General features: G+C 46.9%; 1 non-coding gene across 1 annotated transcript; it reads right to left on the reverse strand.

Annotated features, from left to right (window-relative positions):
* Positions 1-5,827: 5,827 nt before the first annotated feature.
* Positions 5,828-5,900, reverse strand: Trnaf-aaa. The gene has a single exon. It is a non-coding gene; the product is annotated as a tRNA-Phe (tRNA).
* Between the last annotated feature and the right edge of the window lie 262 nt (positions 5,901-6,162).

Below are 6,162 nucleotides of genomic sequence, written 5' to 3' on the forward strand. Positions count from 1 at the left end.
TGGTCAAACTTCTCGTCAATGTTTCTGGCTTTCTTGAACCGCAGACGACGCTCCAGCTCTTCCCAAAGATGCTCGATCGGGTTAGGGTCAGGGGACTGGCTCGGCCACTCCATCAGGTGCACCCTTCTTTTCCTGAACCAATTTTTCACAAGCCTGGATGAGGGCTTGGGGTCATTGTCCTGTTGGAACACGTAGCCGTGGCCAAAATTCCTCTATGCCTAGGAAAGCATGACGTCTTCAAGGATTTCGATTTCCTCATAGACTTCCTTTGTCATTACTCCATGATTCTGGTGAAGAGAACCCACACCACGAGCGGGGAAACAGCCTATACCATGACGCTCCCTCCACCATGCTTCAGTACATGGGATTGAATCTGGTGCTTTTGGGACGACGCACGTAGTGGATTCCACGCTGCCAAACAGCATAAACTTAGATTCGTCTGACCAGACAACTTTTTTAAATTGGTCAGAAATCCAGTTGAGGTGCTCCTTTGCCCACTTCAAACTGATTGCCCTGTTCTTCTTGCTTACCATTGGCTCCTGAGCTGGTCTACGGGCATTTAGTCCAGCAGCTCGTGGACGACGTCTCACGGTCCATGAAGCCACCATGGAGCCTGATCCCTGGGAAAATTCCTTGGAAATGTCGACGGCCGACAGTCGAGGGTTCGTGCAGCTCGCCCGAACAATGTTCCTATCGACCACGTGGGACGTCGACCTGGGTCGTCCTGAAGAGTGCCGAGTAAAAGCACCTACTCTGAACCTGTCTATCTTGAGAACCTCAGAAACTGCTGATTACGCTACTCCGAATTGCTGTGAAAGCTGGAGCTGCTTCATCCCAGACTGGTATCCACGGATAATCGCCTTCTGAACATTCTCCGCTAAACTCTCTGCACCCCATACTCTTCCCATTGCCTGCTAAATATGCTTATATTAAAAATAACCCACTATAAAAACCATAGGAATTCAATATTATTTTCTTACAAAAGGAAAACGTAGGTGACTGTGAACGACCACGAGGTGACGAAGAAGAAGGCGCAATTTGAAAAATAAATAAAGCATACCGGTGTCGTAACAACCGACCCCTGTTGGTTAAAAAGGCTGTACTATGGTGTACTATGTCAAAACAAAATATTATTGGCTAGTCACGAGATGTCGAGCAATACTTCTGTAAAAGAAACGAAATATCATATCTTTTTGTTCACTACTGTACATATATATATATATATATATATATATATATATATATATATATATATATATATATATATATATATATATATATATATATATATATATATATATATATATATATATATATATATATATATATATATATATATATATATCAACTTGAAATTTAATATCTAGCTAATTATGATATTACACGACAGTTGGGGCCAAGGAAACTCCCCAGGCACAATTCAAAGCGCGCGGAAATTTAGCGCATTCGAGCAGTGGAAAAGACTAAGGAAAGTAATAACACTAACGCTGTCAATATGCAAGAGTTATAACAGATGACACTAAGCGCAATGTACATGATAATGCAAAGAAAATTTAACATAGTTAAACAGACACGAAGCAGGGGAGCAAGAATGGAGATGAAGGTGATGACAATGTTCAATAAATAATATGGCGCGGGTCGCGTTACGATGCAATTTTTCTAGTTATAACTTATTTCTCGTGTCTTCGTTTGCGCAGTTGTGGTGCGTCCCGGCGCCCCTTCTTTAGGCGCACTTTTTTTGCACCGGTAACCAACAAGTCTGCTGGAAGCGGGTCGCGAGTCAAGCTTCAAGGGAATGACTGCGGCCAGCTCCGGGCCGTTAGGAAGACTTCCCCGGACGGGGTTCGGATACCCCCGGCATCTAGGTCAACAATTCGAAAACGCTTGCGCAGCGTTGATGCAAGCTGGCATCAAAACTATAAAATATTGAACTAAGATTAATACTGGCTCTCTTCCTTCCTTCTCTTATAAACTAAACAACAAGGCGCTAACAAACAAAAAAAAACGTCGGCAACGTCTATTTTCATTTTAATGTAGACCTCAAAGAAAACACGTATAAAAAAGCAGCAAAAACAACAAAAAGAGGCGCTGCACAAATAAATCAGCCCCCAATATAAGTACCGAAGAAAACAATCACATACAAGTGAGACCGCATGTTCAGTCTCATTGCTCGAGGAGAAACAAAAGCCACCGCTCCACGTCAACGACAACGCGATAATCAGCAGCAATTTGGAGACGGTGATTAATGGCTCTTCAAACGACACCCACATAATTACTCTCTCCGTGTCCAACAACAACTAACACACCATCGCGCTGCGGTAAGCTGCAAACCGACGCGAACACACGCACACAGAAATACGCCAACGAGAGAGAAAGAAAGACAGTCCCGGAGAGACAATACACAATGAACAATTACGCCTCGCGCACGTCTGTGCATTGTCCCCTCTCGGTTATCCACTCACGATGATACTCTGGCGAAGTCCAAATCAACCGTCGTTGTGGTGTATCCCTTTGTCCTTCCGCGGGGAGCGGCAGCAGTGCAAGCGCGTGCGAACGCGCCCTTCGACCTTCCGCAAAGACGTGGCCATCACAACGCACCAATTCCGAGCTGGCGCAATCTGCCAGGCATTTTGCGCCGGTCCCACGCGCACCTTCGGCGAGCCGGCGACTTCGTCGGTTCGCGCCGACAAGAACCGCGAAAATCGGGGGGTTCAGTCTAGGAAGAAAGAATCCGGCGGGGCGAGTGGAGCGGCGAGCGTCCCCATCGATCATGCCCAAATTGCGCGTCTTTCGTCGCCCAATGATATATCTCGGCCACCTGACAGGATGCCTGCCACGGCTGAGGCCCGGGTCGAGAGACGGACAGGGGAGACGACGTGCCCTCGCGGCCACTTAGGGCGCGCGCATCTCTCCCCTCGCAGGTGGTCCCTCGGTCCGGGAGATAAACACTCAACCAGTTCTGCGACGAGACAGTCGCAAGATGGAACGCGGAATTCGGCTCACGTAGCCTCGTTTATTACGCGAGGCCGCGGGGCAGACGAGTAGTCAACGGCTCTGTTTCATTACCGGATCCGGTTAGGCCCTCTGGGCAGTAACGTACTACCTGGCAGCGCCTTGGCACTCGAAGAAGTTGTGTATTCTGGTTAATACCTGATGCGTACGGAGGTATTCATTGATAGATTAGACTGCAGACAAGGACCCCGCACACGCCGAGGCGAGAGAGTGCCCGTTACGGCCCTGGGCAATGGCTTTTCTGCACGGCCGCCCAGGGCGAATTCTTGCAAATTATCGAAGGGGGTTCGACGAAACGGACTAGACCCGGTTATACATTAGAATAGGAAATAAGTAAACGGAGGTAGAACGCCGGGCCAGTCGATATAGTGTTGTTTTGAACAGATCACATGTTTTGACCACATCGTATGATCCGAAGGAAAATATATACTACGCATTTATTTCATACGACATTAAACATAAATGTCGCTGGAGGTTGTGTGACATCGAGGTTGCCTTCTATTTTAGTTTATTTTAGTTTCTCTTTTTTTCTTTTCTGCTTAGCTTTTTGTGGGTTGTGGAATCTATCGATAACTGTTTTTGAAAGCTGTTGGTGTCGCACATAATTTACGACTTTGCACAATATCTGCTACAAAGTTTTAACCATATAGAAAATGTGCGTGTTTCCGCTCTTCGTGCATGTGTACGACTTCCGCAGTGGAATCGTACACATTCACCAAGGCAGTTCTTCCTCTCAACAGATAGAGCTCACGTCTCTGACACTTTGCGAGGCATATAATAACTGTAATCAGCTCTCTGAATTTGCTTTTTAGTTTTTATATGTAAAAAAAAAATTCTGCAATGACAGTTTCTGGCTCTAATGGCCACATATGTAAAAGCAATTCTAGACAGTGAAACTGTGGACTATGCCACCATACACAGGAAGCACTCTGAGGGAAAGAAACGCAATGGTTGCGGCAATGGTGCATGTAGTGCCCTATGCTAGAGCAACGTATGCGATGACAACGTATTTCGGGGATGCGCTACGTACTTGACTGATGTTCTACAACTGCCTTTACCGGACTCGCGCAGCATCGTCGACGTTTTGCTGCACTTGTGATATCTTTTTTGTTCGGCACGCTTTAGAAATGTGCCCCTTGCCCGAGCAGTTGAAACAAACTGCGTTCTTGAGCTTACAGCGTCTCGCTTCGTGGTTGTCAAAGCATTGAGAACAACGCCAGTCGGAACGCTGGCTCGACTGTTTCCAGTCCCGCTCCTTTTCGGCCTGTTTTCTTATCGCGTTTTTCGGCGTCGTGCACACGGTCACTTCTTGACGACCTTGCGCTTCCCGTTTGTAGCTCATGACCTTTTTGCCTTTTGGCAGTAGTTTCCGCTGTGACTGCTAGCTCGTGTGCCGCATCAAACGTCAAATTCTGTTCCGCCCACAGTCGCTGCTGTACGCCGTCTGCGATTCCAAAAACTAAACGGTCGCACAACATAATATCAAGCGGGAACTGTGCCTCGCCGAACCCGCAGTTTTCAGTCAGCTTATGCAAGGCGGTGACGCAGTCGGCGAGAGACTCTCCATCTTGCTGCTCGCGGTTCTAAAAGACGTACCTTGAGTACAGTTCAGACGGCTTCGGGCTGGTGTGATTTTTCGCGGCTTAACGATGACCTTGTAATCCACGACCGGCAGTCGAAGAGGCTTGACGAGGGTTGCTATCTGGGAGTAGGTTTCTTGCCCACAGCAGCAGAGCAGCGCAAACCTGTTGTCGGAGTATTCCTTCAGCTTGTTAGCCGCACTGCAGTGTTCAATGCGCTCGCCGTATTCCTCCCAGGAAGAATTACTGTTCAAACTCTTGAATTCAACTGCCGAAAGCCATCATGCTGGTGGTGTCCGGCCCACACGGGCGAGACTGATCTAAGAGCAACACCTGCGCTTGCAAGAAGGTTTATTCCGGAAAAAAACATTCGTTTACGTAGTCTCAGCGGCGATGCTTATCGGACGCGCGGGTTGCGATGCGAAAAATAAAATGTAGGCGAACCCGCAATCTTCGTGAGTCATCGCGGTGCAGCTGAATCTTGAAGTATGAGTGATTGGATCATTCCTTAGGACACAGCCTACGCAGACCGTCAGAAACTCCTTGGAGTTTAACTGCGAGTCAGCGACTATGCTTATCTGTTAAAAACGAAAGACACCAAACATGCTCGAACTCATCCCTAATGAGTGCATCCCAGCTAAAGACGATCACACAAACTCTGAAATGTCCAACTTCCAACAAAATGATCGATTTTCGCAGGATCAAAATCAGCCCTTTGAACCCGGTCGTTACTTCTACGAGGAAGTTTTTGCAATCGGTTAAATATAGGCGTTTTCACCTTTTTCTGAACCTGCACTGGAATGATGATAGGCAATTATACACAGGTGCAAGCGAGACGGACAAGAATAAGGATAATAATCCTTATGAAAAGGGAAACAAAGGGGACAACGGGCAAACACAAATTTCCAAACACAGCTAGGTGACCGGTGCGCGACCGAAAAAATTCCACTGGTCTTGATATCAAACCAGTGACCCCTCCATTTCCAGTCGACCGCTCTACCAACTGAGCTAACCAGGACTCGAACGTCAGTAGAGCAAACTGGTTGTAACAGCTGCCACCAGTCAGACACCAACAGCAGTGAACGGCCTCCATTTTAAGGTTATGATGATATGCAATTATGCAGAGGTGCAAGCGAGCTGGACAAGAATAATGATAACAATTCCTGGAGAAGCGGAAAGGACAAACAAATCTCCAGAAACAGCTATAGCTGACTGGTGCGCGACCGAAAAAAATCCGCCTGGTCCTGGTATTGAACCAAGGACCTCTGCATTTTTAGTGGAGCACTCTACCAACTGAGCTAACCAGGAGTTAGACGTCGGTAGAGCAAACGGTTTTTAACAGCTGCCACCAGTCTTTTTCGTTCGCGCACCAGTCAACTATAGCTATGTTTGGAGATTTGTGTTTGTCCTTTGTACCCCTTGTTCCCCATCTCCGGGGATTATTATCGACATCTTGTAAACCCTGAGATGGGGAACGATAAAAAAAACGGACGAACACAACAAAATCTCAAACGCAGCTGAATTTTATTGATATGAGCATACCAATAAATAGACTTTCAGAAAAAAAGGA

Source organism: Ixodes scapularis, unplaced genomic scaffold, assembly GCF_016920785.2.
Source record: "Ixodes scapularis isolate PalLabHiFi unplaced genomic scaffold, ASM1692078v2 PGA_scaffold9__187_contigs__length_104089568, whole genome shotgun sequence".
NCBI lineage: Eukaryota > Metazoa > Arthropoda > Arachnida > Ixodida > Ixodidae > Ixodes > Ixodes scapularis.